General features: G+C 34.4%; 1 pseudogene across 1 annotated transcript; it reads right to left on the reverse strand.

Moving 5' to 3' along the window:
* Nucleotides 1-4,718: 4,718 nt before the first annotated feature.
* Nucleotides 4,719-9,208, reverse strand: LOC149533211 (pentatricopeptide repeat-containing protein At5g39350 pseudogene; annotated as a pseudogene). Its single transcript, XR_016357349.1, has one exon. The product of XR_016357349.1 is annotated as a pentatricopeptide repeat-containing protein At5g39350 pseudogene (transcript).
* Between the last annotated feature and the right edge of the window lie 2,292 nt (nt 9,209-11,500).

The raw sequence follows: 11,500 nt of genomic DNA on the forward strand, positions 1-11,500 counted from the left end.
GTTGATATACTGAAAACCTTGTAGTTGTCTGGGTGTTGTCTTTCTGCTGGCTTTTTGTTGTTTTTTCCTATTTGTTGTTTTAAGGCTTCTGTCTTAGTTTGTTTTGTAGTTTCGATGCTGATGCACAATTCCTTGTGGGCTTTCTTAGCTATTTCTGTTTGATACTTCGGATAAGGTTTCAGGGCCTTTAAAATTTGTTTTTACTTAATCAAAACTTCCTAAATTCAATATGTTATCATGATAGCAATTTTTTATAGGAAAGTCTATATAAGAGACCCTTTCACTCTTTCATTCCCACACAAGAATTTGAAGAAGGAAATTGAGAAGGAAAACATGAGATTCGAAGAAGCTTGTGGGAAAGATTTTGAAAATATTTGTAAAGAAAGAAGGGAAGTTTCTCAAAAATAGTGAAGGGTTCCAATAGGATTGTGAATTTCATTAGAAAAGGTTTTTTTTTTTTTGTTTTTTCTAGTTAGTTGGAGAAAAGCATGCGTTTCCTGAGAAAGTATAGAAAATAATTTATGAAGAGAAATTAAGGAATTCTGACAAATTCCCAAAAAAATCTCCTTTTGGAGAAATTAAATTTGTTTTTCTCTCTTTTATTCTCATGTATTGTTATTTTCTATTTTGCAGGAAGGAGAAATGGCAAAACTCAAAGGAATAGGTGAAATTAGAGGACAATTGATAAAGAATGAGAAGAGAGGATTCTACCTCGAATCAAAGATTATTTCAAAATGGAAAAAAATTGTAGAAAAAAGCCTTGGAAGCCTCGATATGGATTAGTTAAATTGAAGAATGTTTGGATACAAAGACCATCAAACATTGCATTTAGTCACTTGGATAGTGAATAGTAAAATTGTTGTTGTGCAAGCAACTTCCCTCCTACTTTTCAACATCCTCAATTAATTGTGGAGTGTGCAAAACTTTACAACTCCATAGATAGAACAATCATGGACTTAGATGGAAACATCCTTGCAAATTTCTCTCCAACATCCATATCAAAAGCATTTGGAATTTCCTCGCCCCCAAGAATGGTGAAAAATCGAAAGAGAAAGCACTCAGGGTCTACAACATTAGGACATAATCCCATGAGGAAGTCATTGATTAAAAATGGCTGAAGAAGAACAAGTAGATCACCATTCCAAGATACCCAAGGAGTTGGTATGGTTCAACTTACAACAAGAGTATAGTGACATAGTCATGATGCTCAATTGGATTTTTTTGGATACCCTAGTTTTATTAATTTGAAGTTTGAATGTGGTGCTTTGTCAAGAAATTGGTTGGAGAAGTTAGGAGGATAAATTGGGTTGGACTTATCAATGACAACCTGAATGAACAACTCATAAATTTGGAGCAGACAATGAAATTTTATGAGCTCCAATGTCATTTATATGCTAGTTTGAATGATGAAGTATGATGGACTGAGATGCAAAGGGCTAATAGGAAGCAAAACCCAACAATTGAAAGTTTGTGAATGATACCTATAATTGCATTTGAATTTCAAGGATGACTATGTGAAAGTTAATGATGTCTTTGTCATGTCAAGACACTATAAAAGAGGTCCAAATTGAGGTTATCGATTGGAGCAATGAAGTTGGTGGAAGATTATGGAGCCTAGTTCTTCCGATTTCCTACCTTTTCATACATTCAAGTTCAAGGATTTTCTTTGGAGCTATACAAGCTTCCAAGGTGCCCAACGGATAAGTTGGTCTTGTTGGAGTTTACTTAGAAATTTATTGTTTATGACTAGATTTAGAAGGGAATGAATAAATAAGGATTTTATTTCCCAATTCCAATAGGAGAAGGAAAAAATTGAGATATGCAAGTTATTCCTTTATGCCAGCTTGCCTAGAGAATGGTGAGTGCTTCTTCCTTAGATCGTAAATTTTTTCACTGACTCCTTTTCTTCCAATGTTGACCAATAGCCACACTCCAAATAGTCTTCCCTTAGTTATCAAATGAGAACAATCAATGTGAATTGGTTGTCAAATTTATAACTATTGTGTCAGTTATACCTATTTTCCTGTCACTACAGCTACAAGACATTGTGGAACATCTTAACAAAACAATTTTTTTATTATTCATGTTTAATGATATTGTAGAACAATTACATAACAAAAGACAAAAGAAAACTCAAAGAAAAGAAAGAGAGTATAAACCCGATACCCTTGCATCAATCTAATCATTATTTGGCATGTAATTCCTTATATTAACAAAGAGAAAGTATAAAGTATCTTTTAACCAACTTTCTAATTATATATTCTTAATTTAAAGTAAAAGATTAATATGTGATTATTTATGTCTATTATAATTTTAATATCATAGCATTCAAGATAGTTGTACAGTCTTCACTTTCAAGATCTCTCTAGATTTATTTGATTGACTAGGTCAAGCACATAAACAATGAGTAAGGTGTCTTCTTGTGGCCATACTTTATGTAAGATGTTTGGTAATAGAAATAGTGTAATAAGTGTAGAAGCTATCACTATCATATCATGTGTCTTCCTTGTAAATGATCCCTTTGGTCAAATAAGAAAAGTGGCATGGCATCTAAGGATAATCATTAACATGAAATTCAATTTCATTAGAAGAACTTTATATTAGAAAATATTGCCTAAGCATGCATGCGTTTGGATGGTATCAAAAAATATTTTTTATAAAATTATGCAAACCACAATTTCCTATTTTGAACTTCTTAAAACTATCTAATTAATCTTTGTAATGTTTATGTGGCTTATCTTTATGATTTAAAATTGGAGTTCTTAGTAGATGCTTTCATATAAGCTTGAATTTAACATTTTTACAATCCAAATATTAATTCATCTTGTAGTTTATAATTTTCTTGATTTTCTTAATAATAATTTTGACTGGTGGTGGTACATATAGCTTATGATTCATAAACTCACAATAATCTTGCCCACTTTTTAATAAAATGTATGCAATTATTTTAAATAATCTTATTATCATTGACATGAAATTATCATAATATACACATTAAAATTTCCATCCAAAGCTTAAATATGATACTATTAGTGATATTTAGAAAATGATTTGACTTTTATACTGAATATTTCATTAACTATTGAGTTGTGAAGTGCATTTGTATTAAATGAAGAATTAAGTTCAATTCAAAAAGCTTTTGTCCTATCTTCATTTTGTACGAACATAGATGCCTATGGAAGCATTCCAACATTTTAAAAGTTATGAAAGAAGCATTATTAGCTACATGACCTATTGAAGTCTTTTCAACACTTGGTAAGTAGGAGATAATTTCCACCACAAGTCAAATTGTATAGCTTTGATTCAAACTCATTAGATCTAGGTAATTCTCACATAAATGAATTTGCGTGAAGCATTGCTCATTAAACATGAATCAACAAGTTCGACAAAAAGTTACATAGTTGAATCTTGATAGCAATATCACAATTTGACCTATTGTGTAAAATAACTCTTACTTATCAATTGATGAGCTTAAGGGGCTTTCTAATGACTGATTCACAAGGCACAACACTTAGTAAAGGTTTTGCAAATGGGGTTGCAAGCAAAGTGGGTTTAATCATGAAGGAAAATTTGTAGTTAAGCGTGCTCAAGTTGGAGTAGTATTGGGATAGGTGACTGTCCAGGAAGTCTTGGTGCTTCACCTTTGTGAGCATCATCTAGATCTAATGAGTGCTAAGTCTTTCACTTATTCTCATGCAAGATAGGTTCATGTGAACCAATGCTCATGAAACATGAGTCAATGAATTTTACTCAAAGCTACACATTTGAATATTGATAGCAATATCACAATTTTTTTAACACATTATTAATCAGAATGTCTATAAAAAAATTGGACATAAACCAAGCACATAATCCAAGATTCTTAATCTAAATGTAATTAAAGATAATAAACCAACATTTGATGTGACATAGAATTTAGCCTTCACTAATATTTACTAAACATGTAACTAATGTAAAATTATTCAATTTCTATTTTATCAAATAAACTTTATTGTCATTTGCTAGCTTTGTCACATGTGAATAAATTAGTCAATTTGACCACATTATAAACATAATTGCATCACTCCTTTTAATCTTATAGACTTGCTCCTTATGTTCCTCTCGTTTTAAATTTATTGTCACTCTAAACAAGAATAAAAGAATATAATATTCTCTTTGATTCTCTTCCAACCATCTTCAATTCATCTCATTCGTATCAATTTATAAATCACTAATCTCACTATGCACCAGAGTAGTTACTTGAATGTATTGATTAAAAAGACTATACAGATTATCTTACAAATAATATTCTCTTCTATTAGCATCAATCCAGAAGCCTCATTATACATAATAGTTTATTTCTACTTAGAAACAAAGAGATTGAAATCAAAATACATTTTAAAATATTATTTGATAATCTAGTAACTATCTCAACAAGCAATGGCACATGGAACAACTTCAAAAATATTTGTGCATAAGCGAGACCAAATTTACCGGCCCTTACATAAAATTGCACATCCAACTTGAAATGTCTAACTTACTCTCAAATTGTCCACTTGACATAGGCAAAAGATATTAAAATTAACAAACAAGAGAAGTACAGAAAATGACAAGCATAGTTGTGATCTCTCATCTCCCATTTCTTGGTGATCAATATCTTTGTGTTTACTTGAATGTTCCTCACCCATCTTTTTCCACTCCACTACCACCTTCAGCTTTTCATTTTATACATATACAAGTTTCATGACAACGATCCAATGAAATATTCATATCATTATGAAAAGATGTCTTTGACAGGTACCCCAAGAAAATACTTATGCAATGATCTGCATCACACGCAATATTTCCTATCCCAAGAATATATTTATGCAATAATCTGCATCACGCATTATATTTCATAAAAGATGTCTTTGACAGGTATCCCAAGAAAATATCTATGCAATAATCTGCATCACGCTCAATATTTCATAAAAGATGCCTTTGACAGGTATCCTGAGAATATATTTATGCAAGAATCTGCATCATACACCATATTTCATAAAAGATGCCTTTGACAGGTATCCCAAGAATATATATTTATTGAATAATCTGCATCGCACACTATTCATCTATTTTAGAAAGCCAAGGGCATGATCTAGATTTCCAAATACGCAAACTAAACTTAAAAAATCTTTCTAGAAACTGAAAACAAAACCTGTCCATTCCTTCTGCAGACATGACAAAGTAGACATTATTGTTGCACAAGTCCATATTTCAGATTGCTTGATTTAGCATCAGCATACATTGTCCCTATTCAAAATGATAATGATGGAAATGGTTGGCATCTCTCGCAACCCTCTTGGAGATATATTGTATTGCCTTGTAGCAATCAGCACAAAGGACTTTAAGTACTCTTATAGGTGTCCAAAGAGGTGATTTTATTCCCTTGTGGCAATCTGCACAATGTACAAGTACTCTAATAGTTGTCCAAAGAGTTGATTTTATTGCCTCGTGGCAATCAGCACAAAGTACTTTTAAGTACTCTAGTAGTTGTCCAAAGAGGTGATTTTATTGCCTTGTGGCAATCGGCACAAAGGACTTTAAGTACTCTAATAGTTGTCCAAAGGTGTGTATTTAGTAACAAAACCAATTGTTTAAGTACTGTTGTCCAAAGGAATGTATTTAACAGAACCAATCACAAGTGTCACTTTTTCACTATAGTGATTGTGAAATAATCATATTTCCTACTGTTCCACGAGGTAAATACCCCGCATTCTCCATCTCCCATGTAAATTTCTCCTATCTTTCATTTATCTCCTGTGTCTGTGGATGTGATCAGCCTCTTCCACAAAAAGCAGGTACCATTTTATGGCCTTCAATCCAACTACATCCAGGGATCTTTTCAATTCCTCTATCTTCCATCAATCTCCTTACCAATTGAGCCTCACCCCATCTACCCACTTCTGAATAGATGTTTGAGAGAAGAACATAAGTTGCAGCATTTGTAGGATCCAAATCAAAAAGCAATGTTGCTGTATATACTCCTAAACCAAGATTCCTATGTGATCTACAGGCGCCAAGAAAACACATCCACACAACCGCCATAGGTTTAATTGCCATCTTAACGATAAAAGTTAGAGCATCTTCAAGATAGCCAGCACGGCCGAGAAGATCAACCATGCACACAAAATGATCAGCCGTGGGTGTAATGCAATAAGAGTTACTCATTTGATTGAAATATGTACAACCCTCATCCACAAAACCTGCATGGCTGCATGCACATAGAACACAAGCAAAGCTTACAATATCAGGATATGTTCCAGAGTGCTTCATTAATTCAAAGATTTTGAGTGCATCCTTGCAAAATCCATTTTGTCCATATCCTGCAATCATTGCATTCCATGAGATGATATCTCTTTGAGGCATTATGTCAAACAATTTGTGTGCCTTGGATATGCTTCCACATTTCGCATACATGTCTACTAGAGAGTTTCCAACTATAATATCTGACAAAAATCCCCCTTCCATTATTCTTTGATGAATGTCCATACCTTGTTCCAAAGCTCCCGTTTTGGCACAGGCCGGGAGGATGCCCGCAAAGGTTGTGGAATTTGGCTTTACACCTGCCACATGCATTTGTCTGAAAGTTTCTAAAGCCTTATCAACAAATCCATTTTGTACATATCCTGCAATCATTGCATTCCATGTAATAACATCTCTTTGAGGCATTCTGTCAAACAGTTCATATGCCTTTTCTATGCATCCACATTTGGCATACATGTCTAACAAGGCAGTTGCAACAATAACATCTGACAAAAATCCCCCTTCACTAATGCTTTGGTGGATGTGCATGCCCTGATCCAAAGCTCCGATTTTGCCACAGCCAGGAAGGATGCTGGCAAAGGTTGTGGAATTTGGCTTTACACTTGCCAATTGCATTTCCTTGAAAGTTTCTAAAGCTCTTTCAACCAATCCATTTTGTGCATATCCTGCAATAATGCCATTCCATGAAAATACATTTCTTTGAGGCATTCTTCCAAATAGTTCACGTGCCTTATCTATTCTTTCGCATTTTGCATACATGTCTATCAGAGCATTTCCAACTATAATATCTGACAAAAATCCCCCTTCTATTATGCTTTTATGGATTCCCATACCCTGTTCCAAATCTTCCATTTTGCCACAGGTAGGGAGGATGCTGACAAAGGTGGTAGAATCCGACTGTACACCTACTAATTGCATTTGCTTAAAAGTTTTTAAAGCCTTGTTAACACACCCATTTTGAATATATCCTGCAATCATTGCATTCCATGAGATAACATCTCTGTGGGGAATTCTGTCAAACAGTTCATGTGCCTTTTCTATGCTTCCACATTTTGCATACATGTCCAGCAGAGCATTTCCGACTATAATATCTGACATAAAACCCCTTTCCACTATGCATCGGTGTATGTCCATACCCTGTTCCAATGCTGCCATTTTAGCACATGCAGGTAGGACGCTGGCAAAGGTTGTGGAATTTGGCTTTACACCTGCTAATTGCATTTGCTTAAAAGTTTCTAGAGCCTTGGCAACAAGTTCATTTTGTGCATATCCTGCAATCATTGCATTCCAAGAGATAACATCTCTTTGAGACACTCTGTCAAAAAGTTCACGTGCCTCGTCTATTCTTCCACATTTCGCATACATGTCTGCCAGCGCAGTTGCAACCGTAACATCTGACAAAAATCCACCTTCCTTTACGCTTTGATGAATGTCCATGCCCTGTTCCAAATATCTCATTTTGGCACAGGCGGGTAGGATGCTGGCGAAGGTTGTCGAGTTTGGCTTTACACCCGCCAATTGCATTTGCTTGAAAGTTTCTAAAACCTTCTCAATAAATCCATTTTGTGCATATCCAGCAATCATGGCATTCCATGAGACAACATTTCTCTGAGGCATTCTGTCAAACAATTCACGTGCCTTCTCTATGTTTCCACATTTTGCGTGCATGTCTACAAGAGCAGTTACAACTACAACATCAGACAAGATCTGTCTATCCTCAATGCTTTCATTGATGTCCATACCCTTCTGCAAAGCTCCTATTTTGGCACAGGCAGGGATGATGCTGGCAAAGGTTGTGGAATTCGGCTTTACCCCTGCCGATTGCATTTCTTTTAAAGTTTCTAAAGCCTTATCAACCAATCCATTTTGTGCATATCCTGATATCATGGCGTTCCATGAGATCACATCTTTTTGAGATATTTTGTCAAACAATTCACGAGCCTTCTCGATACTTCCACATTTTCCATACATGTCTACCAAGGCAGTTGCAACTATAACATCTGATAAAAGTCCCTCTTCCTTTACTCTATGATGGATATCCATACCCTGTTCTAAAGCCCCCGTTTTGGCACAGGCAGGGAGGATACTGGCAAAGGTTGTGGAATTTGGTTTTACACCTGTCAGTTGCATCTGTTTGAAAGTTTCTAACGCATTTTCAGCAAATCCATTTCGTGCGTACCCTGCAATCATTGTAGTCCACAAGCAGACATCTCTTTGAGGCATTCCATTAAACAGTTCACGTGCCTTGTCCACGCTACCACATTTTGCGTACATGTCTACAAGGGCGCTTGCAACTCTAACATCTGACAAAATACCTCTATCCTTTATGTTGTGATGGATGTCCATACCCTGTTCCAAAGCTCCCATTTTGGCACAGGCTGGAAGTACGTTTGCAAATGTGAATTGATCAGGTTGGAAACCTGTTTGTTGCATCTGGTGAAACAGTGAGACTGCCTCGTTAGGATACCCATGTTTTCTATATGCTGCAATAATCGAATTCCATGACAGGTTGTCTCGCTCTTTTATGTTGTCAAACACTTTACGCGCATTAACCAAACTCCCGCACTTGTCATACATGTGAATAAGCTTATTTTGAAAAGCAGCGTGTGTAGCAAAAGCAAATCTCCTGTGAGAGATGAAAGCATGAACCCTCTTCCCTTGTGAAAGGACTTTCTTGAGAATACAAGTCTGCAGTAGTTGAAGATATGTAGAGTAGTCTTCAGGGGGCTTGTGTGTAGTGAGCAGAATGTGTAGCGCCTCCTTCGACATAATGGTGTGAGATTGAGATGAGTAGGGGATGGCAATGGCATTTTTGCACTTGTACTTGGCGCGATGACAATATGCAGTGTTGTTCAGTCTACATCTACCACAATGGCAATGCCGCTGGCAAGCTTGTTAACTTACAAAGTTATCGAAGCGTTTTTTAGAATGGAAAACATTTAATCAGAGCTTTAAAGTACAAGGCCATTGATTAACAGAACATAACGAAACTGGCAAAGAGTAGGCAAATTAAATTTATTATGAAAGAAATTTTGGTTTAATAATAAAATAATAGATGCTTATTAAAAAAATAGAAAAATAATAAGTATTGCAGGCACTTAAATGGTGCTGATTTTTAAGGTGCTAAGACTTGATGGTGTTAGCGAGTGTGTCCTATATGATGGTGTTAGGAAGTTTGTCCTGTATGGGTTTATCCATTTATTCTTTGTGATTTGTAAATAAGGAATAGGGTTCTTTCAAAATCTTTATATTTTTATCTTGATGGAAAAGATGTTCAATATAAAAGTATTTAATATTTGTGATTAACATTTAATTGTCACTTATATGAGTATGTGCTATTGAAAAATTATTAAATATATTAGTAAATAATTGTTCACTTACCTAAACTTTAATTGGGGGATTTGATTGCATACATGATTAGATGTGTTTCCACTTTCATGTATACTAGAAAAAGCATGCAAAATAACTTAAACATTGAAAACTAATTCAATTCCCTAGTTGAAATGCTATGTGAAAAAACTCTCTGTTGTTATTCTCAAACAAGTGCCTTAAGTGGCAATTCTAGATAAATTTACATTAATTGTGACATCAATAATGCATTTATACTTCTATAATATTTAATCTCAACAAAGGAAATATTCAAACTTTTGTACACCCAATATTTGAATATTACTAGTAATCGACATTTGGTAACATATGCCAAAATCTTTGTGAAAATTGACCTAGTAGTCCTATCAAATACATGATAAAGTTGTTTTCAATTTTGGGTGAATTTTGGAGTGGTTAAGAATATAAAGGTCATATAAAATGTTTCAAAACTTAAGACAAATGTGATGTCAAAGAGGCTAAGAATGTATCATTTAGAATATAGCCACCAACTATTGGAGAAAATGATAATGATATTGGTATGGTAGAGAAGAATGCCTAGATCATAGTTATAAAGAGGAAAACAACTTTAGAGGAAGCAATAACATCTCCCCATATGCAAGGGATGAACACTAAAGGGAAAAAGAAGTGTGCTTTTAAAGTGAAGATGAAGACCTTGGATGATTTGGAGAACAATGCCCAAATGTTGATTAAGAAGTATATGAAAGATATAGACAAGGACCTCTCTAGAATGGGCAACTAATAAAGATCCTAAGTAGGAATTTTGTGGCCTTAGTGACTAGATAAAAGTTGCATAATTAAATGGATAATATAGATTGAAGGACTTGATATTTTCTTAACTCAAAAGACTACGTGTTGAAAGTGGGGAGAGGAAATATTGTAATTTTAACTTCCTTATGGGCCTGTTTGGTTGCTAGAATATAAATTAAGCATTGGCATTCGGAATGTTGGCTTTGGGATTCTAGAATTTGGAATCCAAATTATGATTAGGGAATTCAATTTGGCACTGTTTGGTTGACCAAGAATTCATTGTGAGAATATAGACTTCCTCCATTTGGTTGCACATTATGGAATTAGAATACTAGCCAAAATAACCGTATGAGTTAAAAAGTGAATGAGCATACACAACAACAATACTAATTGGTGAAGGCCCGATATTATGAAAAGTTTTGATTCACTCTAGCAGCAATGGTGATGGTATGATATATATAAATACAAATTTTTTTATTGAATAGAAAGAAGGACATGCACAATTATAAAGTGAAAGAAGTTCAAGCATTGATTCAATATACAACATGAGAGTAAAATAAATATCACCATTCAAACAAAGAGTTTGTGCTTCAGAGTAGCTTGGATTTGGGAGATGGAAGTTAGTGATGAGTCACAATGGCTTGAAATATTCCACTTAGTGGTGAAGTGCACTGATGCAAAGACACAAAAGTAGAGCAGTGATATACATATATTGAACACAAATCATTATCAGCCAACAATGATAAATATATTCAAGAGCACCAAAACAGTGAAGGAATAACACAATAGAAATAGTAACTATCAAGCATGTTAATAAAAAATCAAGCCATGATGGAGTCAAGTGTTGAAATAGATGGGTAAAATGCTAAAAGTCATGGCATAAATCCACGTCTTTATAGACCACATCAGATTGTTGACAAAGCCCAATGAAACATAAGCACCGATAGATTTAGTAGATGGGGATTAAGAAATATTAGAAACATTACAACAAATAAAATGCAGATATGTATTGGGTGTCTTTGTTGGTAATGGTAACAACTAGTCAAAAATGATACAAACAACAAAAGGTATGGAGGATATA

This window comes from Cupressus sempervirens, chromosome 10 (genome assembly GCF_028749045.1).
Source record: "Cupressus sempervirens isolate cs-2001-9-10 chromosome 10, ASM2874904v1, whole genome shotgun sequence".
Classification (NCBI taxonomy): domain Eukaryota; kingdom Viridiplantae; phylum Streptophyta; class Pinopsida; order Cupressales; family Cupressaceae; genus Cupressus; species Cupressus sempervirens.